At 46.2% G+C, this 19,515-nt stretch overlaps 1 protein-coding gene and 1 long non-coding RNA gene across 4 annotated transcripts in view; one reads left to right on the top strand and one right to left on the bottom strand.

Moving 5' to 3' along the window:
- Positions 1-4,221: 4,221 nt before the first annotated feature.
- On the bottom strand, positions 4,222-7,651 carry LOC131915539 (uncharacterized). 3 transcript variants are annotated; one of them, XR_009380355.1, is made up of 3 exons: positions 7,051-7,651; positions 6,251-6,521; positions 4,222-5,075 (listed from the first exon to the last, which is right to left on the bottom strand). It is a non-coding gene; the product is annotated as an uncharacterized LOC131915539 (long non-coding RNA). The 3 variants fall into 3 exon arrangements; XR_009380354.1 differs by having other exon boundaries at positions 6,109-6,521; XR_009380353.1 differs by lacking the exons at positions 6,251-6,521; positions 7,051-7,651 and adding an exon at positions 5,225-6,101.
- Positions 7,030-19,515, top strand: part of Mobp (myelin associated oligodendrocyte basic protein) — a 32,009-nt gene continuing 19,523 nt past the window's right edge. Inside the window, exon 1 of the mRNA XM_059268909.1 lies at positions 7,030-7,169. The gene's annotated coding sequence lies outside the window, so the exon portion shown is untranslated. The remainder of the gene's footprint in view (positions 7,170-19,515) is intronic.

Consider the following 19,515-nt stretch of genomic DNA (forward strand, 5'->3'; position numbering starts at 1 on the left):
CAGAAACTGTCCAGCTAGGTAGCATTAAGGTGATTATTAAGGGCTGTATTACATTGCAAATCTGCCAGAAACAAAAAGCTGGGTAAAACCAGACTATAGGAACAAAGGTCTCTCGTACGTAGTCCCTGGTGGAGGTAGAGATTGGTACAGTTTGGCATTATTTAGCAACACAAGTGTCTGTTTTTTTTTTTTTTTTTTTAAGTGTGCACATTTGTTTGAGGGTGTCAGATCCCCTGAAACTGGAGTTACAGTTGTGAGCTGCCATGTGGGTGCTGGGAATTGGACCTCAGTCCTCTGGAAGAAACAGCTGAACCTTTTCTCTGGCCCCTGAAATATAAGTTCTTAACAAAATTTTAACTTAGGATCTAGGCAAAGAATATACATTTATTATGTCTACAGTGTTCTGTGTGCATGCATGTATGCAGGCCAGAAGAGGGCACCAGATCTCATTACAGATGGTTGTGAGCCACCATGTGGTTACTGGGAATTGAACTCAAGACCTGCAACAGCTGCCAGTGCTCTTAACCCATGAGCCATCTCTCCAGCCCCCTAGAAAATACTTTTTAAAAATGGACATGGGGGCTGGAGAGGTGGCTCAGAGGTTAAGAGCACTGGCTGCTCTTCCAGAGGTCTTGAGTTCAATTCCCAGCAACCACATGGTGGCTCACAACCATCTGTAATGGGATGTGGCGCCCTCTTCTGTATACATAATAAATAAATCTTAAAAAAAAAAAGAAAAACTTCCCTTAAAAAAAAAAAAAAAAAAGGGACATGGATACATGAGACAGCAAAAAAGGTGGGATGATGCATTCTGAGGAGAAACCAGTGTACCAAAGACAAAGTATTTAAATACCCGCTTTAGAATGTAAGAAAGGCTCACATCCTGCCTGCCTCACAGAGGAGGACTCTGTTCCCTCCTTTTTATGGCTATAGCCTTGTGATTGTCTTTACTAATAAGCTATGGTGGAAGTGATGCTACACGACTTAATATAGACACACTGTCCACCTTGGTCTGGACTTTCTGGGACATTTCTTCTTGATGCCATTGTTTCACAGTTTGGAAGGAAGCCAAAGCAGTTGAGAGAGGCACATACTGATGTCCCCATTCTACAGCCACCTCCCTGTTCAACAGACAGGAAACAGTACTGAGTTGCTGGCCAACACAGCAAACTATTAAAGGTGTACTGTCCAGTCTCAAGTTGAGCCATGTTGGCAGATGCCACAAGTCACAGATACAAGTCATTCCTGTCAAATTCTTTGATGAGCACAAGAAGGGGGCTGCTGTGGTTTTCATTAAAAAGACAATGGGAAAGTCCTAGAGATGTTTTCTTTATTGAGAAACAAGGCATGGATGTTTATCAACACTTTCTGTCACAGCAATAAACTTCAGCAGGGAATGTAATCAGCAAGAGCAGCTAATTCCATATTCAACATGTTGCCAACCAACTGCTGCCTTTAGAGTTTACAATAAAGCGTCTCTCCATGGTATTATAGCTTTTAGAACGAGCTAGTAAGTGGCTATAAGTAGCTTACTTAGCTTCCTAATTTTAACATTTTACAAGGTGGTTGTGATAAACGTGGATAAAATGAACATCCTTGTACTTAATGGCATTAAAATGGGGGACTTCTTTTAGTAAAGATTTATTATGTATACAGTGTTCTGCTTGCATGTATGCCTGCAGGCCAGAAGAGGGCAACAGATATCATTACAGATGGCTGTGATGCACCATGTGGGTTGCTGGGAATTGAACTCTGGACCTCTGGAGAACAGCCAGTTCTCTTAATAGCTGAGCCATCTCTCCAACTCAAACATGGGACATTTTAAGACATTAAAATTTTGCATCAAGTCTCCAGGTTCCACCTGACCACTGCCCATAATCACCAGGGGTCTGAGTATTTTCCTATCATCTGTTTCTGTTCCTATTAGGTGAATGAATGGCAAGTGCCATTTCACACAACACAAATAGAAGCAAAATGCAAGGTGCTTCCTTCAGGATCTGAAAGGCAGCCCTAACTGGAGAGCCAAAAGAAACCCAGCTGACCTGGTGGCCACGCCTGCCACCAGCTGTCCCACTCACCACTCACTGGTCAAAGCCTGTGAGAGCTAGCTGTATTTTTTGTTTAGTCTATTTGATGAGAAAGTATAGAGCTTATCTGAGGTCTGGCTGGAGTAGTCTGTGAAGCTAGACCATCTGAGATAGCAGCTTTGAAGTTGTTCTGGATGCAGAATTTTGAGGAAACTAACAGGCACTTTGAGAGGCTGGATCACCTGGGTTACTTATCTGTCCATGCCATATGAAAGGATGGTATGTAATAAATCATAACTCTGTAGCTAACAAGGTTTATCATGTCTCATCTATTCTCAGAGCTGTTCCCATGCAGAGGGATCAGCATATAAGTCACCTGTCCTGTAGTCTTTTTTGGCTTTTTCCCACATCTCTAGACAAGGTCCTCAGGAGGTTTCCCCCGATCAATTCTGGTCTATTAATTCTGAAGGAATCCACAGCTTTTCGTTTTCTTTTGAAACAAACATAACCTCTCCCCCAACACAATACGTTTTCTGGCTTCCATTCTAAAGTTAAGACATCCCTAAAAGTATGTAGTCTGGTTTAATTTGGCAGTCCCTCCCACAATAAAATGTCTCTCAGCAGTTGGTGTTTTCTGTTCATTACCATTCAAAAAATTAACAAAACACCATATAAGGCCCAAACTCCCTGTGTTACAGTATTTCCCATCCTTATGTGACTTATCCTTTTTATATTACTTTACTCTTTATTTATAAAGACTTCACTTTATTATTTTAAAACTATTTTTCTATGACTGTCCACACCCATTTTCTTTCTTCAGCATCTAAGCACATTTTTAAGCTTACTGTACCTGTTTAGAGGTTTAATCAGTCTGGACCTGACTTTTTGTATCTGCAGCCTTTTCTGACCATGAGCCAAACCTTTCACTGCTAGGTGGTGGCTAGGCCTCTGCTATGTGGATCTGCTTAGCATGTGGCCGCCCACTTCGGGTCAGTGAGAGAGGAGCCTCATGCCTGTGGCCCTGGCCTGGAGCCGGTCTATCTGCCCCAGCTCCTGTAGGCATTTCTACCTAGTCTACCGCCACCAAGTAGTGCACCACCTGCTGCTCCTAAACCCCATTCAAGTGCTTGGTAGCCACGCCTGTGTAGGCTGTAAGCACTGAGCCTACTTGGAACCTTTTTTTTTTTCAAGCTTTCTCAGGCCTTATGTGGATTTACATGACATGCATTGGGAACAAATGTAACATAACAGGTCTTTCTTTTTTTTTTTTTTTTTTAAAGATTTATTTATTATGTATACAGCATGTATGACCAGAAGAGGGCACCAGATCTCATTACAGATGGTTGTGAGCCACCATATGGTTGCTGGGACTTGAACTCAGGACCTCTGGAAGAGCAGTCAGTACTCTTAACCTCTGAGCCATCTCTCCAGCCCCCATAACAGGTCTTTCTATGTTCCTTCAGCTCCCAAATAATGGCACAGAGACTTATTTATTATGAAAGCTTGGCCTATACCTTAGGCTTGTTTCTAACTAGTTCTTATAACTTAAATTAACCCATTTATATTAATCTACATTCTGTCACATGTCTCATGGCTGCTGTTACCTCTCTTCCTGCTTGCTCTGCATCTCCTGGCATGTCCACCTTTCATCTACCCAGAGTCCTCTCTGTCCCTGGAAGTCCCACCTATACCTGCTGCTTAGCTATTGGCCATTCAGCTCTTTATTGCACCAATCACAGCAACACATCTTCACATAGTGTACAAATATTCCGCAGCAGTACAGGAATTTTCTGTCTACCCATATTCCTAAGATTTAGCTAATAGACTGTGACCATAAGGGTCAAGCTGCTCCTATCAGGAGCACATAAACAATTAACTCTGAGGGGGAAGAAATGAGAAAATAATGGGTAGAAGGTAGTGGGGAAGGAATAAAGGCAAATCTTTTCTGGAGGACACTGACTTAACAGGAAGGAAGTCCCTGGGGCAGTTCTTCCTGCCTTTCACACTTTCTAGCACAGGGTAGACCTCAGACTACCTCAAGCAGGGCAGCTAAAATCTGGGTAGAATGTGATGGCTCTCTAGTGCAAAGCACCAGAATGGACTGAGGACAAGCTGCAAAACCCACTGCCAGGAGCAAGTACATTGCTTCACCATGTGTTCCCAGATTTTGTATTTCAATTAGGCAAACAGCAACGGCTGTTTAACATGGTGCTGTAATTGAAGAGAGATAAACACTTGGGAAATGGCCAAAATACATAAAAAACTAGAGAACTAAGAAAAGCTGCTGCTGAATTTGACTCTGGACCCTTCACGGCTTCTACCGTAGGATCTACCCAAGGTTCAAGGAGAAAGGATGCCACTTTAACCTGCCAGCCCCAGGGCACAGCTTGGGGTGGGCACACAAAGCTGCCAGCCTTTCTCCTTGTTTCTCAGAAACACAGCAGCACCGTGACTGTCCGCTTACTTCCTCTTGTCCCTTCTCTGAGCTTGGGATTGTCGAGTAAAACAAGAATTGTCTGTCCATGGGTGATGGTCCCATAAATACGGAGCAGAGAGACTTCAAATGTCAGGAAATCTTAAGGCCCAAGTCATTGGTAGGCTAAAGATAAAAAATGTGTAAGAACAAAACAGTTTAGTTCTATGAGTTGGTCATAAACACGGAACTGTGGATTTCTGTTCACATACCCTTCGCCAGGATGAAGAGCCAGTACTGGGAAGGGCAGGGAGCTGTGGGCTGAGTCCTTGTCTAGGAATTCACTTCCTGAAGAAAGGAGGTGCCAGGCAAAGGATGCTGAGGGGCCTGGACAGATTCTCTTTAGGGCATGAGTTCTGGGCCCTTTCCATGTAGAAAGCAAACCAGGAATAGCACTGTGGGGACCGAACTCTTGAAAACTTGACCATCTCCCTCATTAATTCCTGAATTCAGACATGGCAGGGCCACTTCCCACGGCCTTCCTTCTGCAGCACTGGCCCTGGGGTGTGAGGGTCAGAGAGAAGGTTGGTCCTGAGTCCCCATAACCATCTTAGGTCAAAGGCCTGGAGTGATGCCTGTGGATGGGAAAGGAGAAGAGTCAGAGAGTGTGGGAGAACAAAGCAAGAGTTTCTCATGCTGTCCCCAAGAGTGACTCTTTAAAGGGGGGTCCATGTTAAGAAATGTGTTGACTGGGCCACTGAGATGGCTCAGCCACTAAAAGTACCTCTCATCAAGCCTGGGGACCTGAATTCCATCCTTAGGATTGTACGGTGGAAGTAGAGACTGGATTCCTGCAAGTTGTCCTCTCACCGCTTCACAGGTACCCACAATAAACTTTTTAAAATTCCTTTTAAAAGTTGGACAACTTCTTTAGAAATCTCACCGGGTCTTCTCCAACTCAGTACTCACAGTATGGTCAGGTGAGAGACGTGGGGGTGGGAAGGAAGAACAGAGACTTGAGCCAGGTTTGTAGGTTATAGATCTTCCCAACATCCAATCTTAGCTCAAGCTTCCCTCAGGCTTAGCTCTCCTGGGGTGGGCTACATGGCTGGGGGCAGGAGGCAGCCTGGCTGGGAGCTGCCGAGGGCACCTCTGGTGTTTTGGGGGTGGTTTCTGAGTCATGTTATCAAGACAGCCAGGCGTTGATTTTACAGAAACACCACATAATCCACCACTTTCTAATCGCATTGTCTTTGCTACTGTCACATTGGCCTCATTGTCGTCAGCCAACAACAAGCCTGGCATCAGGACCTCAGAGTCCACCCAACAGTGGACACAGAGAAGCTCATGAGCCGCTCTGCAGCCTAGGGAACAAGGATAGCATTTCTGAAAGGCACTGCCATAGGATCAAAGGGAGGTTCCTGGGGCTGGGAAGACGGCTCAGTGGCTAAGAGCACTCGCTGCTCTTACAGAGGGCTGTAGGGAATCTGATACCCTCTACTCGACTCAGCGACCTCTAGCACACATGCTTAATATACACACAAACACATGTACACACACGCATGCTTAGCTCAAACTCGTGTACATACATGCACACTCCTGACATGGAGCAGCACTGGCCTAGGCCCAGACATGGGGACAAGGCGCACAGCTGTCCCAGCAGGCTACCTGGAGAGGTGATCCGGCCCTGTCCAGACTTCTAATACTGTAGTCTGTGTTCGCACAGATCCGGAAACATCCACAGTACGACAGGAGACTCAGTCCAACCCAAGACCCCGAGTTTCTCCTGTGGATGCAGCAGCCCACTTACGGGGGCTTCCTGGATCTGCGTAGGCGAGCTCCGTGACTTGGGGACCCGCTGAGCCCCAGCAGGTCAGGCTTTGCTGAGTTCCAGGCCTGCCTCTCTGTGCCCTGGATGTTCTCGCCCATCAGCCCGGGCTCCACAGTTGGGTGGGAAGTTGGATTCCTCCTCACCCCTCGAGGGTCCAGGTTGGGCTGAGGCCACCGGGGCAGGACTCTGTGGTGGGCATGTGTCTCTGCTGTGCCTGCTCCTTGGCTCCCATCTTCCGGCCTCTGTGGTCCTGGAGGATCCAACCAAGGCACACGTTTGGCCTCCCTCTGGGTTTCACGCATTCCTAGTGACCCCAACCCAGCCAGCTCCCAGTGTCTCCAGATCGGTCCTAACAGTTCCTGTCTCTAATGGTCACCTGCCAACCCCCAACAGCTCCAACGGTCACCGGTTAGTTTCTGACAGCGCCCAGCCCAATCCAGATACCCTCCAGCCTGTCCCCAAAGGCTGGAAGTCAGTTCCTAGCCACACCCCTCTGTTCCCAAACGTCACGGGCCTGTCTCCAATGGCCCGCAGTCAACTCAGACCCCCGCCTGGGTCCAATTGCCCCGAGTTAACATAAACGGCCCCCAGGCAACTCCAACAGCCTCCACCCTGTCTCCAGTGTCCCCCAGTAAATGCAACACCAGTCCATAATGCCCCCCTCTTGACTTCAAGGACCCTTGGGTTTCGCTCCAGCACTCCTGACCCATCCCCGCAAGGGTCCTCAAATGCCCCCCCCCCACACACACACACAAGGTGCCAGTTAGACCTTAGCCTACCTGCCTTATGGGGCTGGTCTGGCACATGGGCCCAGAAGCCTCCCCGGAGTTCAGAGTGTGTAGTGACCAGTGAAAAGCATGGGTTGAACAAGGAGCCCGTTGGCTGAGGGTAACATGGTGTAAGTACCAGGAAGGAATCCGGGAATCCAGTTAGGGATCTGGAGCTGAGCTGAGGTGCTTACATACAGCTGAGAGGAAAGGAGAGGCAGAAGCCAGGGAGGAGGCCAGCACATGTGTGACCGCAGGAAGCTCTGGCTGTTGTGGGGACCGAGGAAACAAGACCAGACAGTGGAGGCCGGGAGATTTCAAGGGGTGGCTAGATGACCTAGGAAGGAGGGAGGCTGAGTCGCACAAGGGGTGCCTCCTGGAGGGCCCTGGGAACACCACTCACACCTTGAAAGTGCCTCCGCGGAAGGAGAAGGCTTCCAGATACACGTCGAAAACCACCCAGGAAGGGAACTGCAGGCCGCAGCAGCCCCATGGCTAGGCTTCTCCTGGCCCAGCCTCCACTAGGCCTGAGTTTTAATTGAGTTTCCATTCCGATTTCTGTACCCTGTTAAAGCAGGAAAAGGAGCCCCAGCCAGTCATGCTCAGGATGACCTCATCCCCTCCTATAAAAGGAGCATGCGCGTGGGGATCGCAGCTGGAATAAACAACGCTCTTGTTGATTGCCTATGTGGGTGGTGGTCTTTGTTTAGTAGGGTGTTCTGCGGACTCTAACAGGACTTAAAACTTACACCTTAGAAACACATGTGGCTTTGAGGCATGGACCTTAGTATTTCTTAAATCAATTTAAGTAGTTAAACTAGCACCTTAATTTAATTTAATTAATTAATTTATTTATTTTTAAAATTTTTTGAGACAGGGTTTCTCTGTGTAGCTTTGGAGCCTTTCCTGGAACTCACTCTGTAGCCAGGCTGGCCTCAAACTCACAGAGATCCGCCTGCCTCTGCCTCTGAGTGCTAGGATTAAAGGCGTGCGCCACCACCGCCCGGCTAATCTACTGCTATTTCAACCAGCAATTGCAACTCTGCAGTTACCGGCCTGCTTCTCTAGCAGTGGCTTGGCGGAATTCTGTTCCCACAGGCATCTGCAGAGATCCGCCTGCCTCTGCCTCTGAGTGCTAGGATTAAAGGCGTGCGCCACCACCGCCCGGCTAATCTACTGCTATTTCAACCAGCAATTGCAACTCTGCAGTTACCGGCCTGCTTCTCTAGCAGTGGCTTGGCGGAATTCTGTTCCCACAGGCATCTGCTCTGTTGCTGCTACTAAAAGTAGCTTTAACTAAATTTCTGTTGTTCTATTTATAAATAAGACTCAAGATTCAAAGGCTGGGGTGAAAACCTGCTGGCCCAGAGAGGCTGGGTCACAATTAGCTGACCTCCTTGCCAGCATCTCCAAAAGACCTATGCTTCTGCTTCCCCAAACCAGGAAAAGCTGTGCCACTCCAAACCCCACCTTACTACTTCCTGTGTCTGTCTCTCCTGGATACTCTCTGATGATCTATGATTCCTTTCTGCCAACTAGTTGCCAACTCAGCCTCCTGACCCAAGGTTAATTTTATTTAATTAACACAAATGCAAACTCGGGGTTCACAGTGTGATCGAATATCTCTCAACATTACTATGTAGCTCAAGCTGGCCTTGAACTTGCAGACCTCCTGTCTCAGTCTCTTGAGTACTGGAGTTGAGTTGTACTTGAGTCTGCCTACCATACCTCATCATTTTCTGCCTCCTCTTTAATTCAATTGCATGGCAGCTTTTTTTGGGAGGGGGAGGTGGCTAATATTTGTGGCGTTTCTTTACCACTTATTTTAAAAAGTATATGCTTTTCTTTTTTCTTTTCTTATTTATTTATTTGGTTTTTTCGAGAAAGGGTTTTTCTGTGTAGTTTTGGTGCGTGTTCTGGATCTTGCTCTGTAGACCAGGCTGGCCTCGAACTCACAGAGATCCGCCTGGCTGGGATTAAAGGCATGTGCCACCACCATCAGGCTTTTTTTCTTTTTTAAAATAGGCTTCCACTCTGTAGCCCTGACTGGCCTGGAACTCACTTCGCTATGTAGATTAGGGTGGCCTTGAACTCACAGATATCCACCTGCCTCTGCCTCCCCAGTGCTGAGATTAGAGGTGTGTGCCACCACACCTGACTTAAAAGTTATAGGAACTGATTGTGTGTTTGTGTGCGCACAGGTCAGGGGACAACCCAGGTGCCACTGTCCTCATACCACCCACTTTCTCTAGGTCAGTAGTTCTTAACTAGTGGCGTGGCAATCCCTTTAGGGGCCAGACAACCCTTTCACAGGGGCCACCTAAGACCATTGGAAAACACAGATATTTACATTATTGTTCATAACAGTGGCAAAATTACAGTTATGAAGTAGCCATGAAAATAATGTTCTGGTTGGGGGTCACCACGACATGAGGAATTGTATTAAAGGGTTGCAGGGTCTCAGCTTAGGAAAGCTGAGAACCACTGCTCTAGGTAGTCTAGATTTCTCCAAACAGGTTAACTAGACTGACAGTCTCCAGGGCTCCTCCTGTCTCTGCTTCTCTTATGTTAGGATTACAAGTGTGGACCACTGTGTCTAGATCTTTTGTTTTGTTATTTTATTTTATTTTGAGACAGGGTTTCTCTGTGTAGCCCTGGCTGTCCTGGAACTCACTCTATAGACCAGGCTAGCCTGTAACTCAGAGATCCACCTGCCTCTGCCTCCCAAGTGCTGGGATTAAAGGTATGTGCCACCATGCCCAGCTAGAGTTTTTTTAAAAAAGATTATATTGTTTGGGTTTGGTTTCCAGCACCTATGTCTGGCTGCTCACACCCATCTGAAACTCCAGCTTCTAGTGATCCACTCTTCACTTCTGGCCTCCTCAGGCACCTGCACACACTTGGTGCACATGAACCCACACAAGCAAAGTGTTCATACATAAAAATAAATAAGATTAACAAAAAAGAGATTTATACAACAAATGGGAAACACACACATACACACACCTCATTAAAAATAAGTTCAAAACTACTTGGAGGGAACCTTAGTCTCTGGAACTACCTTGGTGGAGGGGGCTGACAGCCCTGTGCTGTTTTCCCACTGCTCCCAAGGGCAAGTGTACTTTGGGAATTATCCACCACTTAAAGAGCCAATCAGCCAGGCTTGAGACCTGGACGAGAAGGACACATCAATCAACATAGGAAATAGGGAAGCACCAGTAAAAGGGTTCAGTCTGAATAACAAGGTCAAGAGGGCTTTGGTATCACAGACAGAGGTTCCAGTGTGAAAAACTGCATGTTTTCTGCATTGCTCCCAGAGCGAGGAAGGCTCATTAAGATCCAGGAAGTAAATACACAAGTCTCAGGAGGTTCCTGAAACTTACAAGATTCACGAGGCCCCTCCCAAGGTTATACAGTCAGCCATTATTGCTGGACAGTTACTCTCAGACAGGCTGAGCTGTCTGCAAATTGTGCTGGGAGCTTCAGACATGCAGGCTTTGTGGGTTGTTGCCTATGCTGGGTGATGCAGCTGCTCTGGAGTCATCCATGCTCCTGTAACTCCTCACCCGTACTCTTGTAACACTCAGAAACTCTTTAGTTCACTAAACTAGATTTGGGCAGAATTTATTCTCTGTTGTTAGTGCCTTATCTACGTGAATAATGTTTGTTTACATCTCCTGAGGGAAAAAAAATCGTACAACAGCCGTCCTGCTGGTTTTTATTCAGTGCTTGGATAGAACCCAGAGTGTTGTGTATAGGAAGTAAGCACTGTACCAAAAGTTACATCCTCAGCCTTCCTGGTGGGTTTTGTTGTTTTGTTTTTTAGACAGGGTCTCAGTATGTGGCCCTGAACTCACAGAGACCTCCTGCCCCTGCTTCCTGAGTGCTGGGAAGATAGGTGAGCATCACCTTGCCCAGCTCATCCTGGGTATTTTAATGCAGTGATTAGGAGCAGTTCTGTCACAACATGGAAAATCTCGGACAGTCAGTGAACTGGAAGGGACACAGGGAACAGAGACATAAAGAGCTTGGCCCAGATTCTGGGTAGTTTCTTACCTCTGTCAGCATGGCAGTCATCTGCTGTGGGACCTGGTAGGGTGTGGAAATTGTGTTGGTTAATATCACAGCCTTCAGCGGCCATAAGGAAGCTGCAGGGACAATCCAGGAAGAGCCAATGTGTAGTCATTCTATGCCCTTCAACTGTTGGTACTGACTCACTCTGGCCACCAGGGGGCAGTGTAGCACAGCGGTTGCCAGAACAGACCCTTTCTTACTGGAATTGGTTCTTTTTCCAGTGGACTTGGTGGAACATGCCTGTAACCACAGTTGAGGCAGGAGGAGTTTCTAGGTTTGATTTTTGTGGCTGCTATTAAAACACAGAACAAAACAACAACAATAAAAGAGTAAAAGCAACATGGTGGAGAAGGGCTTTACTATTTCAGGTTACTGTCTCATACTGCAGGGAAACCACAGATGCGGGAGGAGACAGTGTGCCACAGCGAATCCACAGTCAAGCTCAGAGAGAAATGAATGCACCCATGCTGCCCACTGCCTGCTTGCTTGCTCACACTCAGACTGTCCATGATTATGCAACCCAGAACCCCCTGCCCAGGACCTCGGGCTATCCACAAAGGCTGGTCAATTAGCCGTCCAGACCATCTCTCAGACATGCCCACAGGCCATGATGATCTGGACAGCCCCTCAGTTGAGACTCCCTTCTTAGGTGATTCTTAGTTGAGTCAACTAAACAGCCCAAACTAACATGTATGAGCAACGTCACCTTGAGAGACTGACAAGACCCAGTCTTAAAAATAAATATAAGGCCGGATGTGGTGGCACACACCTTTAATCCTAACACTTGGGAGGTAAGGTGGGCAGATCTCTGTGAATTCAAGGCCAGCTGGTCTATATAGTGAGTTCTGGGACAGCCAGGGCTACACAGTGAGACCCTGTCACAAACAAACAATAAATAAATGAAACAAAACAAAAACCAAACCAAATCAAAATAGCCCCCCCAAAACAGAACAAGTTAACAAAGAAAGAGACAAGTGCATTTCCCTCCCCCTAACTTTGTGATTTTGAGGAATTCTTGGCTGGGGCTAGAGATGGCTCAGGGGCTAAGGGTAAACTGCTCTTGCAGAGGACCTGAGCCTGGGTTCCAGCACCCTTGTCAAGCGGCTCACAACAGTCTAAAACTCCAGCTCCAGGGATTCAAGGCCCTCCTCTGGCCTTTGAGGGTAATGTGCTCACATGCACACACACACACACACACACACACACACACATGCATACACAGGCACGCACATAAAACACTCACACACATGCTCACACTTGTGCACACACACACACCCCTCATTGAAAATAGGTCTTTGGGGGCTGGAATGATGGCTCAGTGGTTAAGAGCACTGACTGCTCTTCCAGAGGACCCAGGTTCAATTCCCAGCACCCACATGGCAGCTCACAACTGTCTGTAGCTCTAGTTCCAGGGGACCCGACACCCATGGCAAAAAACACCAATGCACGTAAAATAAAAATAAAAAAAGAAAGAGAAAAAAAGAAAATAGGTCTTTTAAAAAGTTTTGGTGTCATCTGCTGTAAAGTGGAGATCATTATTCGGGTGGCTCTGGGGGACCAGGCAAAACAGAGTTCTAGGGGCACAGGAAGACTTCATCTGCTTAGAAATAGGATCCTCCATTCAAAGTTAACAAAAGGAATACAAACGGTCTCCTCTCTGCCCTTCTCTGTCTTTCAGTGTGAGAGCATGCAGTTTCCCTGCTTTCAATAGCTTTCCTGAAGAAAATCTGCTGTGGGAGTTTGGGGGCCCAACACACTTGGTGTGTGGTAGTAGAGGACGTCAGTTTTTCATGTCCATTCTGACAGTTCTTCCCTGTGTCCCTCTCCTTCTTTAAACTCAAGCATGTTGTTAAAAGGAAAATGCAAACTCCCTGTATCATGCCAGAAGAAAAGAGCCATCTTCTGCTATGGGACAGGAGAAAAGCCAAATTAATTAAGGGACTATTCTATTACTAATCTCAACTCTTTGATTCTATTCTGATTCTTTAAACTTTTCTTAAAGTATGAATTTTATATCAAAATTTACAAGACTAATATATATATATATATATTTTAAACTTTGTTAAGATATGAATGGTCATATAGAGTACTAACTAATTCTAGAAAGAAAAAAAGGCTTCAATTAGCTGCATATATATGTCTTTGTGTTCGAATCTCTTATCAGTTTTCTGCAGGAATTCACGGCCAGGCCTAACATCAACTGAAGTCTCCAGGAAGAAGATGGGGCCCCACAACAACAACAATTCTACGTGGACAATAATAACATCACTAAGCTGACAAACATCATGTACAGATCAGCTTTTAACTACAAAGTGCTCAGAGCAATTTTGAGATGACTAGCTGAGATGATCCAGTCTCAAAGACTACTTGAATAAGGATTTGAGATAAACCCTGAACTTTGGCATTATACACAGACTGGATAATGAAGGATATAGTTACCTTTCCTAGAATTTGACAATTAACCTAAAATTTTTCTTTTCAGGATAAAGAAACCTTCGCCAATACCCAACAGGAAGCAATTTTAAGAATACGACGCCCACATTCCCAAACAGGTGGTGTGGGGTGGGTGGGTTTTTTTTTGTCTTTTAATGGGTTTTGGGTCTGGGATAATTTTCATTGATTAGGAGGGTTGGATACAAGTTGTTGTCAGGGGTTAGGGATTTAGCTCAGTGGTAGAGCGCTTGCCTAGCAAGCACAAGGCCCTGGGTTCGGTCCTGAGCTCTGGAAAATTAAAAAAAAAAAAAAAAAAAAAGAAAAATGTAAATACTTTACATTGGATTGGATTGTTTTATATTGTATACAAATTATATATATTGAAATTGATATTGTTAGAAAATGCTATATGTATATTTTTAATTGTACTTATACCGTTCATTTAATAATGTAATGCAATTTTCTGATCCTTGAATGTTATTATTACCAACTATTAGGATATAAAGAAATGAAAGTTAATAATTAGGCATTACAATAGAACTTCAAGACTGAGCAGATGTATTTTAGATAGACAGGTCATCTTCAGTGCCCTGCCAGCCTGTCTCCCTCACGCCTCCTCACCCTCCTCCCACTGCTCCCCACTCTACTTCACGTCCGCACATCTTGTGTGCTGTATGTGTGTGTGCTGTATGTCTCTGTGTATGTGTCTGTGGGCTGTGTATATGTATGTGTGGTCTGTGTTCTGTCTGTCTGTGGCTGTGTGGCTGTGTTTTTCTGTGTGCTGTATATATGTGGTCTGTGTCTCTGTGTTGTTTGTGTGTCTCTGTGTTGTTTGTGTGTCTCTGTGCTGTTTGTGTGTATGTCTCTCTTTGTGTGTGTGTGTGTGTGTGTGTGTGTGTATGAGTGTGCTCTGCCCTCCTGTGTGTGTGTATGAGTGTGCTCTGCCCTCCTGTGTGTGTGTGTGTGTATATGAGTGTGCTCTGCCCCCTCTTACTCTGTGTGTGTGTGTGTGTGTGTGTGTGTGTGTGTACCATAGTACACAGTGTAGAGGTAAGAAGATAGCTTCTGGGATTCAGTCCTCTCCTTGACCATGTGGGCTGTGGGTTGACTTAGTTTGTCAGGCATGTCCCGAGCATCTTTACCCATGGGGCCATTTGGGCGCTTTCTTAACAACCCAGCAGACACTGCTTAGTAAGCACAGGGTTAGAACACAGAGATTTGCTTTTTTCCAAGATGATTTCCATCTGTAGAATCCCGTCCCACTGCACACGTCTCTAGACAGCTGACATCAGCAGTCAGCATCACTGCAGCAGACTGGTGTCTCTCGGGCACCGCCTTCCTCTGGGGCTCTCGTGTTGCTAGACCTTGCAAGTGCCATTCCACTCCACGACTTCTTTCTCCAAAGTAACAGTGAATGAAATGAGTGGTTACATGACTTGGTTATAAGTCAAGGGACTTCTAACAAAGCAAAATAGGGGAAAACAGTCCCCTACTTAGGGAACATGGTGTCCATTTTCACACAGGTCATCACTGACCACAAACAATTGTGACTGGGCCCTCGCAGAACATGGGGAGGCAGATAGTGACGCTGGGCGTGGAGCTTGGGGACACACAGGAGCTTTGTGTGAGCGGCTGGCAGTCCAGCTGGCACCAGAGTCCTCTATTTACCACACAGTCAGAGACCCAAGAGGCAGTAAACCTGCGAGGCAGAGGTCAGAGCTGTAGATGGGCCAGACTTAGCCCTGAAGCAAAGACTGAGGGCAAATGAGGAGAAACTTGGGCTTGTTTTTCCCGGATTTGAACAGTCCATTCATCACCATTGTTTACCCCCAATAACTACAATGGCCTGAGAGCTGTTTATAAAACAAAATGCTCATTTTCATATTTATACAACAAAACATATGTAAATGTTGCCTGCCTTTTGTCTGTTGCCATCTGATGAGATTGGACACAGTCTGGGAAGTACAGTGGTAGACTCCCTTAAGTCACTGTCTTAAATCATAAGACTTTTGTTTTGTTTCGTTTTGTTTTTTTGAGGCAGGGTTTCTCTGTGCAGTCTTGGTTGTCCTAGAACTAACTCTGTTGATTAGGCTGGCCTCGAACACACAGAAATCCATTTGTCTCTGCCTCCTAAGTGCTGGGATTAAAGGCATGCACCACCAGAAAACTGTGGTGATAGTTTATTTGTGCTTCAATAAATAAAGCTTGCCTGGAGATCAGAGGAAAAAGCAAGCCATTTTAAGTAAACAAAGAAGTCAGGCAACAGTAGCACATGCCCTTAATCCTATCACTTGGCAGGCAGAGATCTGTCTAGATCTCTGTGAGTTCAAGGCCACACTGGGAACAGCCAGGTGTGGTGGCACACGCCTTAAATTCCAACACTAGTTAACCATGGAGGTCTGGAGGTCTGTACAGACAGACAGGAAGTGATGTAGCTGGACAGAGAGAGCAAATCAGATGGCAGAACAGCAAGGCATATAGGCGTGGGTAGACAGGAAGTAACTCGCATTTGGAAGCTGCGGAGTTGCTGAGGTGAGGTTAGCTGTGGCTTTCCCTATTTCCCTGACCTCTCAGGCTTCCACCCCTATATCTGGCTCTGTATTTTTTATTTAATAAGACCATTTAGAAATTTGTCTACATAAAACAATGTTAAAAATTTAAATTACAATCCAGGTGTGGTGCCACATGCCTTTGATCCCAGCACTTAGGAGGCAGAGTCAGGTAAATCTCTTGAATTCCAGGCTAGCCTGGTCTACATAGCAAGTTCCAAGGCAGCCAACACTTCATAGTGAGATCCTCTCTCAAAACAGCAAAAATAAATAAATAAATGCAAAATAAAAACAAGAACAACAAAACCACTAGTATATTATTTATTTATTATGTATGTATGTGGTAGGTACATGTGTCTCCAATCTTCACACATGTGGTGATCTCACCTCCTTCTAGTTGGCTTTGTCAGCTTAGCACAGCCTAGAATCATCTGAGGAGGGACTCTCAATTGAGTTAGCTGAGCATGAGCCCGGGAGTGACCCAGCAAGCAGCGTTCCTCTATAGTCTCTGCTTCACATTAATAAATAAATGTTACCCCCCTTCCCCGCGGTAGTTTGAATGTAATTGGTCCCCATAAGCTCATAGGGAGGGGCACTATTGGGAAGTGTGGCTTTGTTGGAGTGGGTGTGGCCTTGCTGGAGGAAGTGTGTTACTGTGGGTGGGCTTTCAGGTCTCTTTTGCTCAAGCCACTTTCAGGAATGAGATATTTACACATCTGTGCTTCGTAGCCGGGACTGGACAGGTGGTGTTTCTGTGCACACACGAGAGCCATCTGGCCTCTGCGTTTGCACTCAAAATGGAACCAAAATGCCACCAGTAAGGTGGAGCCACCCAGGGTGAGCAACAGCCCCAAAGCCACAGTTCCATACAACATGGAGTGACTGAGAGCAGGGCACAGCCGATCTGCACACAAACCACAGGCCCACCAACATGCCCGATGCCACAGTAAGCATACTGCCTAGCACACCACAGCTTGCCCCCGACACTCCAAGCCACATTGCAATGAAAGTCACACTCAAAATTCCTGTCTTCATATTCTGAGTAGATTATTCTTACACACACACACACACACACACACACACACACACACACACACACACTCATGCACACCTGCCTTTATACACAGGGTTTCAGCTTAGCATGTTCCCCAGTGCTTGACAAGGCTCAGTCAAACTGCCATCTGCCTGTCCATCATCTGAACATCAATCTGTCCATCCATCCTTCCAAATGACCCCCACCTCCATGGTCCCAAGCCTCAGCTGCTGTGCCCTATCGTTCACCTTTACAGGTCTCTGGAAGCTCTTCATCTGAATTTCTTGCTACTTACGTAACCACCTTGTCCTAGTTAGCTTTATCTGGCAATTTGACATGCCTAGAATCACCTGAGAAGGAAGTCCCAACTGAGGGACCACCTAGATCAGATTGGCCTGTGGGCATGTCTGTGGGGGATTTCTTTGATTATTAGTGATATAGGAGGGCCTACCACTGTGGGCAGCACCATTCCCTAGGTAGGTGGTCCTAGGCTCTGTAAGAGAGCTAGCTGGGCACGAGCCTAGGAACAAACAATATTCCTTTATAGTTTCTGCTTCAAGTTCTCACAAGTTTCTGCCCTGACTTCCCTCATGATGGATTGTAACCTGGATGTTTAAGCTAAAATAATTCCACTCCCAACTCCCCCACCACTAAGTCCCTTTTGACCAGAGTGTTCTATTAGCAGCAGAAGGAAGCTAGAAGACACCTGTAGTGATTCTGTCTGTCTCAGCTTTGCCTAGAGTGGGGCCTCTTTGGCTCTGAATCCTTTTGGACTCACTCTCCAACCTGCATAGATATAGTTTACAGTGTGACGTGTAATGTTTGATCTGAGAGCCAACACTGGTCATTAAATTTGGCATAAAAACCCTGTGTCCAAGGGAAGTCAGGGTTACCCAGAACAGCCAACGGAACCTTGGAAACGTTTTGTTAATGCGTTTTGACATTGTGGGAAGGTGTAAGCATATCCCTCTGTATCTCCAGCATAGTGGGCTCATGGCCATTCCGTGAGATGAGCAGCCGTGTGGTATGGAGAGGTGTGGCACGTGTGCAGAGTGGAGAGGGATGAGCCTCGGTGAGGGGGAGGCTTTGTGCGTGGGTGTTGACTATGTGGTGGTGGGATGCTGGAGTGAGCATGGGCTGCAGTGTGGATGCGGTGTGCTCGCATGCGTGTGTGCGTGGTGTGGCTTTAGCCTTTGTTCAGATTTTTCTTTCACTCTGTTGGCCTTTGTCCCTGTCTTTGTTTGGCCTTTGTTTTCTTTCTTTCACTCTTTGTTCCAACTTTCTTTAGCTTTTGTCTGGTCGTTCTTTAGCCTTTTGTTTAGACTTTGTGTGGCCTTTGTACCATCTTTGTGTGGCTTTTGTTGGAAAGTACGTCTTGGCTGAGGACCCATCAAAAACACTTTCTGTAACGAAAACCCCGACGTATAACCTCTCCCTATATATTCTGCATGTGTTGAGGTAGCCCAGTTCCACAAGGGCCTGGTATCCACAGGAATCTGTTTCACACAGCAGCTACTACTACCTGTAGGTAAGAGGACTCCGGAGGCTCTCGCCGCAAGGGCACACATTCCGGGTCGCAGGGGAAGCCTGCCACGATGGCAGTGGAGGATGGGAGGTTGTAAAAGAATGGAGCTAGCCGAAGAGAGAAAGAATAGTCCTTTACTCTTACCTGGGCAAAGGGGCCTCAGACATGTCCCTGTTGGTATCTGGGTTTGCCAGTCCTAGGAAAGATGCTTGTATTTTCTTGGTTTTACACCTGTGCTGCTAGAGAGAGGTCAATGGTGCTGTTGGTGTCTCTCCCAACCCTATTTCTTCTTTTATTTATCGTCATGACTTAAAAATGAGTTTTTGTGGGGTCCCACCCCTTCCTGAGGATTTATGTACAGTTACTGGCTAACGGGGAAGAGAGACACTGTCCCTAGTCATGCAACCAGGTAGCACTGGTTAGTTGCCCATGTTCCTGTAAAGAACCCTAATGAAACTCATTGGATTTTACCCCTCCCCCAGGGACGAAAAACCGTGAAAGTAGAAGGGGAGGCTAGTTGGGAAGAGGAAGGGGATCTTCAGGAGTGAAAGGAGACAGGGGAGGGTTGATATGGCATAGATATGACTGAAATAATTATGTACATGTGTAAAAATGATATATCAAAACCCACGATTATGTACAATGAATATATGCCAACAAAAACATTTAAAAAGGAGTAGATGGAGTTAAAGTTAAAAAAGAAATACAAGTGAGTTTTCCTTCTTCCTTAGGCACACAGCTGGGTTTGTAAGTTGGGGTGTGCAGCAGTGAGACCTAACTGGAGTGATGTTAATGCTCTGTCTCATTCAAAGTCTCTCAGAAATCATGGGAGTCTTCAGTCCCTGGCTGAGGGAAAAACTGAA

This window comes from Peromyscus eremicus, chromosome 7, assembly GCF_949786415.1.
Source record: "Peromyscus eremicus chromosome 7, PerEre_H2_v1, whole genome shotgun sequence".
Lineage (NCBI taxonomy): Eukaryota > Metazoa > Chordata > Mammalia > Rodentia > Cricetidae > Peromyscus > Peromyscus eremicus.